The sequence below is a fragment of the Meles meles genome, chromosome X (assembly GCF_922984935.1).
Source record: "Meles meles chromosome X, mMelMel3.1 paternal haplotype, whole genome shotgun sequence".
Lineage (NCBI taxonomy): Eukaryota > Metazoa > Chordata > Mammalia > Carnivora > Mustelidae > Meles > Meles meles.
The window spans coordinates 65,418,399-65,434,307 of NC_060087.1; the positions used below are offsets into that span (position 1 = coordinate 65,418,399).

Consider the following 15,909-nt stretch of genomic DNA (forward strand, 5'->3'; position numbering starts at 1 on the left):
AATGCTGGCTTCATAAAAAGAGTCTGGAAGTTTTCCTTCTGCTTCAATTTTTTGGAACAGCTTCAGGAGAGTTGGTGTTATTTCTTCTTTGAAAGTTTGGTAGAATTCCCCAGGGAATCCGTCGGGTCCTGGGCTCTTGTTTTTTGGGAGGTTTTTGATCACTGCTTCAATCTCATTACTAGATATCGGTCTATTCAGGTTGTCAATTTCTTCCTGGTTCAATTTTGGGAGTTTGTAGCTTTCCAGGAATGCATCCATTTCATCTAGGTTGCTTAGCTTATTGGCATATAACTGTTGGTAAGAATTTCTGATGATTGTTTCTATTTCCTTGGTGTTCGTTGTGATCTCTCCCTTTTCATTCATAATTTTATTAATTTGGGCTTTCTCTCTTTTCTTTTGGATTAGTGTGGCCAATGGTTTATCGATCTTATTGATTCTTTCAAAAAACCAGCTTCTAGTTTCATTGATACGTTCTACTGTATCTCTCGTTTCTACCTCATTGATCTCTGCTCTAATCTTGATTATTTCCCTTCTTGCATGTGGAGTTGGTTTGATTTGTTGTTGATTCTCCAGTTCTTTAAGGTGTAGAGACAGCTGGTGTATTCTGGATTTTTCAGTGTTTTTGAGGGAGGCTTGGATGGCTATGTATTTCCCCCTTAGAACCGCCTTTGCTGTATCCCATAGGTTTTGGACCGAGGTGTCTTCATTCTCATTGGTTTCCATGAATTGTTTAAGTTCATCTTTGATCTCCTGGTTGATCCAAGCATTCTTAAGCAAGGTGGTCTTTAGCTTCCAGGTGTTTGAGTTCCTTCTGAACTTTTCCTTGTGATTGAGCTCCAGTTTCAAAGCATTGTGATCAGAGAATATGCAGGGAATAATGTCAGTCTTTTGGTATCCGTTGAGTCCTGCTTTGTGACCCAGTATGTGGTCTATTCTGGAGAAGGTTCCATGTGCACTTGAGAAGAATGGATATTCTGTTGTTTTAGGGTGGAATGTTCTGTATACGTCGATGAGGTCCATCTGGTCCAATATTTCATTCAATGCTCTTATTTCTTTATTAATTTTCTGCTTCGATGATCTGTCTATTTCTGAGAGAGGCGTATTAAGATCTCCTACTATTATTGTATTCGTATCAATATGACTCTTTATCTTGATTAATAGTTTTCTTATGTAATTGGGTGCTCCCATATTGGGGGCATAGATATTCACAATTGTTAGATCGTCTTGGCGGATAGTCCCTTTAAGAATTATGTAGTGTCCTTCTGTATCTCTGACTACAGTCTTTAGTTTAAAATCTAATTTATCTGATATGAGAATCGCTACTCCGGCCTTCGTTTGAGGCCCATTGGCATAAAAGATGCTTCTCCATCCCTTCACTTTCAGTCTGGGTGTATCCTTAGGTTCAAAATGGGTCTCTTGTAGACAACATATGGATGGGTCCTGTCGTTTTATCCAGTCTGCAACCCTGTGTCATTTTATGGGCGCATTTAGGCCATTCACATTGAGAGTGATTATTGAGAGATAGGTTTTTATTGACATCGTGTTGCCTTTGAAGTCTTTCTGTCTATAGATTGTTTCTATATTTCTGTTCAATGATATTCTTAGGATTTTTTCTCTCTTATAGGACCCCCCTTAATATTTCCTGCAGTGTCGGCTTGGTGGTTGCATAGTCTTTTAAGCCTTGCCGGTCTTGGAAACTCTTTATCTCTCCATCCATTTTAAATGTCAGTCTTGCTGGATAGAGTATTCTTGGTTGCATGTTCTTCTCATTTAGTACTCTGAATATATTTTGCCAGCCCTTCCTGGCTTTCCAGGTCTCTGTGGAAAGGTCTGACGTTATTCTAATGGGCTTTCCTCTGTATGTAAGAAGCTTCTTTGTCCTAGCTGCTTTTAAGAGGGTCTCTCTTGAAACAAAATTCCCCATTCAAACGATAAGTTGCTGTAAGGACTTTCGAGAATCTAAAATCTTGGGAGGAAATCTTTCTGCCTCTAGTACATGAATGTTGTTTCCATTCGTGAGATTGGGAAAATTTTCATAGACAACTTCTTCCACTATATCTTCTAGACTTCTTTCTTTTTCCTCCCCTTCAGGGATTCCAATAATTCTGACGTTGGAACATTTCATGGCATCGTTTATTTCCCTGATTCTGTTTTCGTGGCTTCTGAGCTGTTTGTTCCAGGCTTCCTCCTGATCCTTTCTCTCTATCTGTTTGTCCTCCAGATCACTAATTCTATCTTCTGTCTCAGTTACCCTAACTTTTAGAGAATTTAGATTAGATTGGAACTCATTGAGAGCATTTTGAACATCATCCCTGGTGGCTTTCAGTTCTGCCCTAACATTGTGAACATCATCCCTGGTGGCTTTCAGTTCTGCCCTAATCAATTCTGTTTCGTCATCCATGGCTTTCTCCAACCTAGCTATTGCCTGGATAATTGTTAGTCTGAATTCCTTTTCTGACATATTGTCTATGTCGATAGCCATTAGCTCTGTTGCAGAAGGCCCATCCTCTGTATTTTTCTTCTGTTGGGTATTCCTCCTCCTAGTCATTTTGGTAAGAGATGACTAAACAGATGCAGCTGGACTTATCGATTGTGGTGCAGTCAATGTGCACTGTGGAACCCTTCTGTGCAATCAGGATTCCCCACCCACATGAGAGAAAAACGAAAAGAAAAAGAAATAGAGAAGAAGAAAGAAAAAAAAAGGGGAAAGAAAAAAGGAAAAAAAAAGAGAGAGAGAGATAGGAAAAAAAGGGAAGATAAAAGAGAAGGCTCAGCCCAAATGGGCCACAAGGTAAGATTTGTGGAGTATACAAACAAAAACAGACAGACAAAAAGAGTGATAAAAGTATATGACAAGAGAAAAAAATATGTATATATAGGCAAAAAAAAAAAGGAAGAACCTCATCAGAAAGAACCCCAAGTATAAGGTTTATATATTATCAGGACAAACACAAATTCACAGAAACACTGACAGAAGGAAAAATTGGGAGAATGGTTATAGATTCTCAGTGTGGGTGAGGAAGGTTATTTTGATTCTTCCTGAAGGTATCTTGATGTTTTTGTTAAGGGACTCAACTTTCCTAAGTTACAGGGGGATTAGAAATTGGTTTGTCTATAGGGGTAGCATTGATTGGGGAAAGGGGATTACCTTGAAGTTTAACTCTATATGTATAGTAGAAAATAAAAATTAAAAAAGAATAAACTAGACTAAACTAAGTTAAAATTAAAAAAGAATTAAAAAAATAGAAAAGCAAAAGAAAAACACGGGTGTATGTATCAAAAAGTTCAGGTTAGAAGGTTATTAAAGAATTTGATGTACTGGACATCTCAGTGTGATGGTAAATAGGTTAAAAAATTATCTGTATGTATAAAAAAAAAAGAACCAGAATATTGGTAAAGAGTTAAAAATAAAAGTTGTATTTATGAAGTAGTGGTGATTGTTCTCTTGTAGTCTTTTTTTTTTTTCTTCCTTCCTGGTTGGTTTTCTGGGGGAGGGGCCTGCCACGTGGGTTTTCAGACAATGATGTTCCCTGAGTTAGGTCCTCCCGATCCCCTCAAGGGGGTGAGCTCTTTTTTTTTTTTTTTTTTTTTTTTCAGGAAACTGTTTTTTTCAGCCTTTTGTTCTCTGGGGGTTTTTATGTTCTTTCATCTGCTTTCTCTCGCCTTGACAGCTTTTGATAGTTTTTGGAGGTTTAGAGGAGAGCAAACAGCACCCCAACCTCCCTCTCAGAGAGAAGCCTCAGACTGTTTTGCAAAAGCTGCTGGCAGAGTCGGTTCTGAGTCACTGTCCCTGGGGATGCAGGAGCTCCTCATTGTACCCAAAACCAGGGCAGCGGTGGCTGTCTGGGCAGCTCCAGACCGCCAGAGAGGTTCGGAGCAGAGATCGCACACTGAGATTTTCCCGCTGTCCCGGGCTGGGAATGTCTGGTTTTTCCAGATGCCAGAGCTCCAGGCTAGCGCCTATGAGCACCTATCTCAAGGGAGGGTGTGGGACGTGCGCCTTTCAGGATTGCTGTCTGGCCAGGCTCCCAGCCCTTCACGGGAGCCAGACCCCACTCGTTCTCGGGCGCGCTGGTGGCTCAGGCGCACTGGTGGCTCAGGGACAGAGACCTGATTTCTCCGCTGCACTCTCACTGGCTCAGCGCCAGGGGAGGCTGTCCTGGGTTCCGGGGACTTAGGTCCCTGACCCTAACTGCCCAGGTTCCCACTATTACCCCCCGCGATCCTTTGCTGTTTGTTTTTTGAGTGCTTTCAACCAGACTCCAAGTTAATGCTGTTCCCCAGACGCAGAGCACTCTCGTGTTGGGGTGTTACTTTCCGATCAGTCACCTCTGGTGGCTCCCTCCCCCTTTTGTTTATCTTCCGATATCAGTTGGACGTTCCCAGTCTGCTTTACCTGCCACTGGCGTCTTCTGCTCCTGTAGAGATCCAGACGTGTATAATTCTGATCTCAGGCTGATTTCATGGGTGGTCGGAGTTCTTTGGTAGGTAATCAGCTCACTTTAGGGTACAGGTTGAAATTGTCGAGAGTACATCTTTTATTTATTTATTTATGTACTTATATTTAATTAACTGCTGTGTAGTACATAGTCCTTGATGTAGTGCTCAACGGTTCCTTAGTTAAGTATAACACCTAGTGCTCATCATAGCACATGCCCTTCTTAATACTTATCACCTTGTTACCCCCTCCCCCCACCCTCATCCCCTCTGAACCCCCAGATTGTTTCTCACAGTCAATGATCTTTCATGGTTCGTCTTCTTCTCTGATTTCTCCTCCTTTGGATTTCCCTCCCTTCCCCCGTGGCCCTCCGTGCTATTGCTTATGTTCTAAGAGAGTAGACCTTAAAAGATCTCATGCCAAAAAAAAATCTCAGGACGAGGAGAAAAAACTTTGTAAGTATGTGAGGTGATAGATGTTAACTAAACTTATTGTGGCAATCATTTCACAAATCATCATGTTGTACACCTTAAACTTACATAATGTTATATATGTCAATTGTATCTTTTTTTAAGGTTCTATTTATTTGTTTGAAAGGGAGAGAGAGAGAGAGAGAGAGAGAGAACAAGCGAGGAGGACAGGCAGAGGGAGAGGGAGAAGCAGACTCCCCGCTGAGCAGGGAGCCTGATGTGGGGCTCTATCCCAGGACCAGGGATCATGACATGAGCTGAAGCAGACACTTAACGACTGAGCCGCCCGGGTGCCCCTGTTGATTATATCTTAATAAAACTGGGAAAATAAGAATATGGGCTCCCCATGTGTATCCTAAGCTAGGTGAGTTGTTACTACACTGTGCCCCTTGTCACAGTGCCTTAAAAACGTACTTCCACTCTCAGCCTAGTAATCTCTCTAAAATAACATGCGAGCTTAGAGTGAATTTTCATTTTGACCACTATAGTGGTTCTTGATTACGTTTCACCACACCTCAGAAGTGCCAGGAGTAAGTAGTTGGAAGGAGGTAGAACTATAGATAGCGTTTTGGCTCCCCTCACCCATAGGCCATGCAGTAGCCTTTGGGGAACAGGCATCAAGTTCCATGTTTGCACCACCTGTGTTGAAGGGGTAAGAGCACTGGATTTGAGATAAAGAGGCTTGAGTTTGAATCTCAATTATATATACCACTTACCAGCTGAGTGCAAAGTCAGGCTACTTCTCTTCTGTAAAACTTTCCTTTCCTGTAAAACCTTCCTCTTCTGTAAAACTTCACTGCAAGTTATGGAACGGGATTGTTATGATAATGTGCTAAGCAATTTTGAGTCATCTCCTCTGGGCCTCAAGTCCTGTTGACCCCCCTCAGACTAGAGCACGCACTGTGAATCACCTTCTCATTCATCTTCCCCATCCCCAGCTGAATTTTCAAATACTAGCACTGTCAAGAAACTTCCAGGAGTAGAAGTGGAAGCAAACATTCTTCCCAACTTTACAAAGAAAGCTCAGAACAACAACAGCAACAACAAGGTTTGTAGTTTGAATCGCAGCAAACTTTCAACTGAGATTATTCGTTAGAGTGCCTTTTTGGGATGTGGGGTGTTATTTGTTATTTGGGATATTTATTTATTTGAAAAAGTGACAGAGAGCAAAAGAGCATGAGTGGGGGGAGTGGCAGAGGGAGAAGCAGACTTCCTGCTGGGCAGATGCTTAATTGACTGAGCCACCCAGGTGCCCCATGGAGTGTTATTTGAAGGAGTATCACACTCTCTGGTTTCATGTGATTCATGAAACCCTGTATTCTAAAAACCCTCCCAGGACTTTTCCCCACATCTTAGGGGTAAAGTCCTTTAGTCTCTGCTCTTATGTGCAAGCTCAGGAATGCCTTTGAAGGATAAGGGGGGTACGGTTGGGGGTGGAGGAGTGGGAGTAAAAGCAAAGGGTCATCAGCCTTGGAAAAGAAGCTCGAACGTTCTCTTGAGGCAGTGATAAACCTCATAATTGTTGTAGGATTAGGCTTCTGTTCTCAGAGTTATGTCCTGCTGGAAAATTGTTTTATTTGGTTGCAGACACATCTGCATAGAGACTGAGGTCCCCTGGTTGCACTCTGAATTAGGTAGGCCCCAGCAAAACAGTGAGGTCATGGACTGCTATTCCCTATTGGGCCAGCTGTGCCCTTCAGGGGCCAGCAGTTGTTGAGAAATTTACATTAGGCAGCAGGTGGTCTGAGGTGTGTTTATGTCTGTCATACTTGACAACCTTGAGAGGCTTGTGACTGATTGTTTTCTGTAGTGGTACAGAGGGTAAAGATTGTCTTGCTAACTGAGAGTTTGCTTAGCTCTAATTCCCTCTACACTTGTTTGGTGGAGGGGCAGAATGAGGAAGAGACTGTGGGAATTGTTTGATATCAAGGCCAAACTCAGACAGGCTTTGCCAGTTGTTCCAAGTGTGGTCCTTGGACTAGTAACATCGACATTACCTGGGAAATTGGAGGAAATTCAAATTCTTGGGCCCTTCTCCAGACTGAATGAATTGAAAACTCTGGGGCTGGGGCCCAGCAATCTGTTTTTAAAAGCTTTCCAAGTGAGTCTGATAAATGCTTGCACTTGAAAACCACTGCATTAAGAACTCATCCCTGACTACACACCTAAGGCATTTGTTTAAAACACAGAATTTTAATTTTTTTCTTCCAAGTTTTTATTTAAATTCTAGTTAGTTGGCACATAGTGTCATATTAGTTTCAGGACTAGAATTTTGGGATTCATCACTTACATATAACACCCAGTGCTCATCACAATGTGTGCCCTCCTTAATACCCATTGCCCATTTAACACCTCCCCCCATTACCCCTCAGTTTGTTTTTAAGAGTCTCTTATGGTTTACCTCTCCCTTTCTCCTCCTTCCCCCCCCTTCCCATGCATTCATCTGTTTGTTTCCTAAATTCCACATACAAGTGAAATTTTATGGTGTTTGTCTCTCTCTGGCTATTTCTCTTAGCATAATACTCTCTAGCCCCATCCACATCATTGCAAATGAAAAGATTTCATAAAAAAATAAATATTCTATTATTTCCATAGTTTGGCTATTGTTGATAATGCTGCTATAAACATCGGGGTGCATGTGCCCATTCAAATCAATACTTTTGTATCCTTTGGCTACATATCCAGTAAAGTGATTGCTGGCTCATAGGTTAGTTCTATTTTTAGCTTTTTGAGGAATCTCCACACTGTTTTCCAGAGTAGCTGCACCAGCTTGCATTCTCGCCAACATTGTAAAAAGGTTCCCCTTTCTCCATTGAGAATGATATTTGCGGTGGGTTTTTCATAGATGGCTTTGATAATATTGAGGTATGTGCCCTCTATCCCTACACTTTGAAGAGTTTTGATCAGGAAGGGATGCTGTAATTTGTCAAATGCTTTTTCAGCATCTATTGAGAGTATCATATGGTTCTTGTTCTTTCTTTTATTAATGTGTTCTATCACATTGATTGATTTGCAGATGTTGAACCAACCCTGCAGCCCTGGAATAAATCCCACTTGATCGTGGTGAATAATCCTTTTAATGTACTGTTGAATCCTATTGGCTAGTATTTTGGCGAGAATTTTTGCGTCTGTGTTCATCAAGGATATTGGTCTGTAGTTCTCTTTTTTGGTGGGATCCTTGTCTGGTTTGGGGATCAAGGTGATGCTGGCCTAAAATGAGTTTGGAAGTTTTCCTTCCATTTCTATTTTTTGGAACAGTTTCAGGAGAATAGGAATTAGGTCTTCTTTAAATGTTTGGTAGAATTCCCCTGGGAAGCCGTATGGTCCTGGGCTTTTGTTTGTTTGGAGATTTTTGATGACTGTTTCAATCTCCTTCCTGGTTATGGGCCTGTTCAGGTTTTCTATTTCTTCCTGGTTCAGTTGTGGTAGTTTATATGTCTCTAGGAATGCATCCATTTCTTCCAGATTGTCAAATTTGTTGGCGTAGAGTTGCTCATAGTATGTTCTTATAATTGTCTGTATTTCTTTGGTGTTAGTTGTGATCTCTCTTCTTTCAGTCATGATTTTATTTATTTGGGTCCTTTCTCTTTTCTTTTTGATGAGTCTGGCCAGGGGTTTATCAATCTTATTGATTCTTTCAAAGAACCAGCTCCTAGTTTCATTGATTTTTTTCCATTTTTTTTTTTTGGTTTCTATTTCATTGATTTCTGCTCTGATCTTTATGATTTCTCTTCTCCTACTGGGTTTAGGGTTTCTTTCTTGTTCTTTCTCCAGCTCCTTTACGTGTAGGGTTAGGTTGTGTACTTGAGACCTTTCTTGTTTCTTGAGAAAGGCTTGTACTGCTGTATATTTTCCTCTCAGGACTGCCTTTGCTGTGTCCCACAGATTTTGAACAGTTGTGTTTTCATTATCATTTGTTTCCATGAATTTTTTCAATTCTTCTTTAATTTCCTGGTTGACCCATTCATTCTTTAGAAGGATGCTGTTTAGTCTCCATGTATTTGGGTTCTTTCCAGCTTTCCTCTTGTGATTGAGTTCTAGCTTCAGAGCATTGTGGTCTGAAAATATGCAGGGAATGATCTTAATCTTTTGATACTGGTTGAGACCTGATTTGTGACCCAGGATGTGATCTATTCTGGAGAAGGTTCCATGTGCACTAGAGAAGAATGTGTATTCTGTTGCTTTGGGATGGAATGTTCTGAATATATCTGTGATGTACTTCAGGTCCAGTGTGTCATTTAAGGCCTTTATTTCCTTGTTGATCTTTTCCTTGGATGATCTGTCCATTTCAGTCAGGGGAGTGTTAAAGTCCCCTACTATTATTGTATTATTATTGATGTGTTTCTTTGATTTTGTTATTAATTGGTTTATATAGTTAGCTGCTCCCACGTTAGGGGCATAGATATTTAAAATAGTTAGATCTTCTTGTTGGACAGACCCTTTGAGTAGGCTATAGTGTCCTTCCTCATCTCTTATTATAGTCTTTGGCTTAAAATCTAATTGATCTGAAATAAGGATTGCTACCCCAGCTTTCTTCTGATGCCCATTAGCATGGTAAATTGTTTTCCACCCCCTCACTTTAAATCTGGAGGTGTCTTCGTGTCTAAAATGAGTTTCTTGTAGGCAACATATAGATGGGTTTTGTTTTTTTATCCATTCTGATACCCTGTGTCTTTTGATTGGGGCATTTAGCCCATTAACATTCAGGGTAACTATTGAGAGATATGAATTTAGTGCCACTATTAGCCTGTAAGATGACTGTTACTGTATATTGTCTCTGTACCTTTCTGATCTACTACTTTTTGGCTCTCTCTTTGCTTAGAGGACCCCTTTCAATATTTCCTGTAGAGCTGGTTTGGTGTTTGCAAATTCTTTCAGTTTTTGTTTGTCCTGGAAGCTTTTGATCTCTCCTTCTATTTTCAATGATAGCCTAGCTGGATAGAGTATTCTTGGCTGCATGTTTTTCTCGTTTAGTGCTCTGAATATATCATGCCAGCTCTTTCTGGCCTGCCAGGTCTCTGTGGATAAGTCTGCTGCCAATCTAATATTTTTACCATTGTATGTTACAGACTTCTTTTCCCGGGCTGCTTTCAGGATTTTCTCTTTGTCACTAAGACTTGTAAATTTTACTATTAGGTGACGGGGTGTGGACCTATTCTTGTTGACTTTGAGGGGGGTTCTCTGCATCTCCTGGGTTTTGATGCTTGTTCCCTTTGCCATATTAGGGAAATTCTCTCCAATATTTCTCTCCAATAGACCTTCTGCTCCCCTCTCTGTTTCTTCTTCTTCTGGAATCCCAATTATTTTAATGTTGTTTCGTCTTATGGTGTCACTTATCTCTCGAATTCTCCCCTCGTGGTCCAGTAGCTGTTTGTCCCTCTTTTGCTTGGCTTCTTTATTCTCTGTCATTTGGTCTTCTATATCACTAATTCTTTCTTCTGCCTCATTGGTCCTAGCAGTGAGAGCCTCCATTTTTGATTACACCTCATTAATAGCTTTTTTGATTTCTACTTGGTTAGATTTTAGTTCTTTAATTTCTCCAGAAAGGTCTTTAATATCTCCAGAGAGGGTTTCTCTAATATCTTCCATGCCTTTTTCGAGCCCGGCTAGAATGTTCAGAATCGTCATTCTGAACTCTTGATCTGACATATTACCAATGTCTGTGTTGATTAGGTCCCTAGCCTTCGGTACTGTCTCTTGTTCTTTTGTTTGTGGTGATTTTTTCTGCCTTGTCATTTTGTCCAGCTAAGAGGATATGAAGGATCAAATAAAATACTAAAAGGGTGGCAAAACCCCAGAAAAATGCGCTGTAACCAAATCAGAAGAGACCCCAAATTGTGGGGGGGAGAAAGGGGATGAAAAGAGGTTCAGGAAAATAAAAAGAAAAAAATTTAAAAAATGAAACAAATAAAGAAAAAATATAAAAAAGAAAGAAAAAATATATATATTTAGATAAAGTAGTCAAAAAACGTTAAAAAAGAAAAGGGTAAAAGTTTTAAAAAATTTAGCCGAAGAAGAAAAAAGAAAAAAAGAAAAAAAAATTGAAAAAAGAAAAAAAAATTGAATTAGCCGCAAGACTAAAGAATCATGGGGAGAAAGCCATGAGTTCCGTGCTTTGCTTTCTCCTCCTCTGGAATTGCGCTGCTGTCTTAGGAATTGAACCTGCTTTCCTTGATAGATGAACTTCGTCCTGGCTGGATATTTTGTTGATCTTCTGGGGGAGGGGCCTGTTGTAGTGACTCTCAAGTGTCTTTGCCGAGGCGGGATTGCACCGCCCTTACGGGGGCCGGAACAAGTAATCGGCTCGGGTTCACTTTTGGGAGCTTCTGTTCCCTGAACGCTTTCCGTAGAGTTCCGGAGGACGGGAATGAAAATGGCGGCCTCCCAGTCTCCGGCCCGGAGGAGCCGAGAGCCTGGGGCCCCACTCCTCAATGCGCCCCCAGAGGACAGCACCCAATCACTCCCGTATCCCCAGCCTCCAGCCGCACTCCGAGCTCACCCAGCCCGCGACCAGTTCAAGGTAACCCTGAGTTGAGAGTTCAGTCCTCGGCTCTGTCTCTGTAGCCGGCTTCTCTGTTCTAATACCTGCGAGCTCTGCGACACTCCGACACCCCCGATCCTTCTGTGACCCTGCGGGACCTGGGGCCACGCTGACCACGCGTGGGCTTCACACTGGTTTAGCCTCTGGAGCAATGTCCCTCAGTGGAACAGACTTTTAAAAGTCCTGATTTTGTGCTCCATTGCTGTGCCGCTTGCCGGGAGCCAGCCCCTCCCCCCGCGGTCTATCTTCCCATCATTTTAGATTCACTTCTCCGCCAGTCCTACCTTTCAGAAAGTGGTTGATTTTCTGTTTCTAGAATTGCTGTTCTTCTTCTCTTCGATCTCCCATTGGATTTGTAGGTGTTTGCAATGTTTAGATAAGCTATCGAGCTGATCTCCTGCTGCCTGATGTAGTCTCAGCCTGCTACTTCTCCGCCATCTTGACTCCTCCCCCCAACATTTCACTCTTTTTGATAACTCAGTAATATTCCATTTTATACGTGTATGTGTATGTAGATATATAAATATATATAACAACTTCTTTATCCATTCATCATGTGATGGGTATTTTTGGCTCTTTCCATAATTTGGCTATTTTTGATTGATACCAGTGCTATAAATTTCAGGGTGCATGTGTCCCCTTAAATCAGTATTTTTGTATTCTTTGAGTAAATATATAGTAGTGCAATTACCGGGTCAAAAGGTAGCTCTACTTTTAAGTTTTTGAGGAACCTCCATACTGTTGTCCAGAGTGGCTGCACCAGATTTCATTCCCACCAGCAGTGTTAGAGGGTTCCCATTTCTCTGCATCCTCGCCAACATCTGTTGTTGCCTAAATAGTTAATTTTAGCTCTTTTTGAGTGGTCAGAGGTAAAATCTCATTGTAGCTTTGATTTGTATTTCCCTGATGCTGAGTGACGTGGAGCATTTTTTCCTGTGTCTGTTGGCCATGTGTAGTTCTTCTTTGGAGAAATGTCTGTGTCTTTGGCCCATTTTTTTTTTTTTGGACAATTTTAAATTTATTCTTTGTAACATGCAATATAAATATAAGTTGCTTAAAGTGGGGAACAACCTAGCTTACTTAACTTTTTTTATTTAATTTCTTTTTAGCGTAACAGAATTCCTTCTTTTGCACCACACCCAGTGCTCCATGAAATGCGTGCCCTCCATAATACCCACAACCTAGTTCCCCCAACATCCCACCCCTTGCCCCTTCAAAACCCTCAGATTGTTTTTCAGAGTCCATAGTCTCTCATGGTTCATCTACCTCTCCAATTTCCCTCAATTGCCTTCTCCTCTCCATTTCCCCATGTTCTCCGTGTTATTTGTTATGCTCTGCAAATAAGTGAAACCATATGATAATTGACTCTCTCTGCTTGACTTCTTTCACTCAGCATAATCTCTTCTAGTCCCATACATGTTGACACAAAAGTTGGGTATTCATCCTTTCTGATGGAGGCATAATACTCCATAGTGTATATGGACCACATCTTCCTTATCCATTCGTCCATTGAAGGGCATCTTGGTTCTTTCCACAGTTTGGTGACCGTGGCCATTGCTGCAATAAACATTGGGGTACAGATGGCTCTTCTTTTCACTACATTTGTATCTTTGGGGTGAATACCCAGTAGTGCAATTGCAGGGTCATAGGGAAGCTCTATTTTTAATTTCTTGAGGAATCTCCACACTGTTCTCCAAAGTGGCTGCACCAACTTGCATTCCCATCAACAGTGTAAGAGGGTTCCCCTTTTTCCACATCCTCTCCAACCCACATTGTTTCCCGTCTTGCTAATTTTGGCCATTCTAACTGGCGTAAGGTGGTATCTCAATGTGGTTTTAATTTGAATCTCCCTGATGGCTAGTGATGATGAACATTTTTTCACTGGATTTTTTGCTTTTTGGGTATTGAGTTTGATTAATTCTTTATAGATTTTGCATTTTAGACATTTATCTGATAAGACATTTGCAAATATCTTCTCCAATTCCGTAGGTTACCTTACAGCTTTGTTGACTGTTTCCTTTGCTGAGCAAGAGCTTTTCATCTTAATGAAGTCCCAATAGTTCATTTTTTTTAGTAGGCATTCAACAATTTTATTTCTTTTTATAATATATGCACAGGAAAAGAGATACAACAGACCAAAGCCTACCCGGATACCAGGACTCATATAAAAATATTTTAAGGCAGATTTTATTTATTTCTAAATAAGGCAAGTAAAATGCAGATTTAGAATTAAACAAGGTTTTCAATATCTTCTGGTCATTATATGGTGAGAGAATTATGAACATCAAATTTTTAAGTATTTTTGTAAAAAACTGAAAACAAATGCTTTCCAAATTGTAGCAAAACAAACTCCCCCAATAACATTAAGTCTACAAAGACACTATCAAGTTATCTGATGGCATCCAAATCTTATAATGCTTTCTCAATGTAAATTTTGAAACATTCTGAATACTTTTATAAGCCCATTTTTAAAAAAATGTCATTGGAAAAATATTGAAATCAAAAGAACTTCTGTTTCTTTAAGTGCTTAATGTAACAAAACAAATATGCTTTTCTAGGTTAATGTAATTCAAGTACAGTAGTACTAAAGATAACACATAACTTTAATGAAACCTAATCTTTTTGTGAAAAAGCAAGTCAAAGTTAAACAAAAGTGGAAAACTAGTATTAGAATCAGCTACATGAGTTTAGTGTAAGAGTACTTATTTTAAAGTTTTAGCAGAAAAAATCTTAAAGCTCATTCTCTTCTTTGGAGCTTAAACAGTAGGTTGTGTTCTAATCACTCAACAGTTAATCATTTCTATAGCTATCTCTTTAATTTTTATACCTGCCAATGTGTTCATGGGCTATAATAAGTCTTTGAATTTGTGCTGTACCTTCATAAATCTGATAGATCTTAGCATCCCTCATTAGTTTTTCTACAGGATATTCTGTATTAAATCCATTGCCTCCAAAAATCTGCACAGCATCAGCAGCTAACTGATTTGCAATATCTGCAGCAAATGCCTTTGCTATAGAGGCATAGTAGGTATTTCGGCGACCCGAATCAACCTCCCAAGCTGCTCTCTGGTAACTCAATCTAGCTAGTTCAACTTTCATTGCCATTTCAGCCAGCAAAAATGATATTCCTTGGTGCTCTACAAGCAGCTTTCCAAAAGTTTTCCTCTCCAGGGCATACTTGGTAGCTTTCCAAAGCTCTTTGTGCTAGTCCCACAGCACCAGCTGCGACTGGAGGTCTAGTTTTATCAAAAGCTCCCATTGCAATTTTGAAACCAGCTCCTTCACCAATTAAAACATTTTCTTTAGGCACTCTCACATCCTCAAACACAATTCCTCTTGTATCTGAACATCGCTGACCCATATTCAATTCCTTTCTTCCAATCTGCATTCCTGGGGTATCTGCTTCCACAATAAATCCAGTAAAGGCTCTATTAGCAGGAGTCTTTGGATCTGGATCAGAACGAGCCAATAAGAAATACCAATTAGCTTTTCCTCCATTGGTTATCCACATCTTCTGACCATTAATATATTCATCTCCTTTCTTTCTGCTTTGGTTTTTATACCAGCTACATCAGAGCCAGCTATAGGTTCTGTTACACAGTAAGCACACATCAGTGGCTCCTCAATCAGCCTCCCCAAATACTTCTTTTGTTGTTGGTCATTTCCAGCAATAAGAAGAGACATTTGCACCAAAGTATTTGCTTCAATAGCAGTCTGAACCCCTGTGCATCCATAAGCCAATTCTTCGGTAATTAAACAAGCATCAAAAATTCCAAGTCCAGGACCTCCACAACTCTCTGGAATGTGTGTATTCATTAAGCCAAGTTCCCATGCTCTTTTAATTACGGGGACAGGGTACTCGCAGCTTTTATCACATTCTGCAGCAACTGGGATTATTTCTTCCCTGGCAAATTCACGAGCAGTAGCTTGAAACTCTTTTTGCTGTTCAGTGAGCTAAAAATTAAATCCCAATTTTGGTTCATGCTGTAGGGCAGCTTTTGTATGTTGTGATCTCCAGTCAAAACAAGAAACACTTTTTAGGATCCTGCAGCTACACCTAAACACCGCTGCCATGTTTACTCCCCGTCCGGACACTCAAACGCCAACTCAGTCCGTGGCGTTGACACTCCAATAGTTCATTTTTGTGGTTGTTTCTCTTGTCTTTCAAGATGGGTCGAGCAAGAATTTGTTGTGGCTGAGATCAAAGGAGTTGCGGCCTGTGTTCTCCTCCAGGATTTTGATGGATTCCTCTCTCACATTTAATTCTTTCATCCATTTTGAGTTTATTTTTGTGTATAGTGTAGGAAAGTGGTCCAATTTCATATTTCTGCATGTGACTGTCCAATTTCCCTAGGAAGCCATCTGGCACTGGACTCTTGTTTGTTGGGAGATTTTTGATGCTTGATTCAATTTCTTTGCTGGTCATGAGGTCTGTTTAGGTTTTCTATTTCTTCCTGTTT

At 40.5% G+C, this 15,909-nt stretch overlaps 1 pseudogene; it reads right to left on the reverse strand.

The window, feature by feature from the left end:
* Positions 1-14,171: 14,171 nt before the first annotated feature.
* On the reverse strand, positions 14,172-15,533 carry LOC123935062 (annotated as a pseudogene).
* Positions 15,534-15,909: the final 376 nt, after the last annotated feature.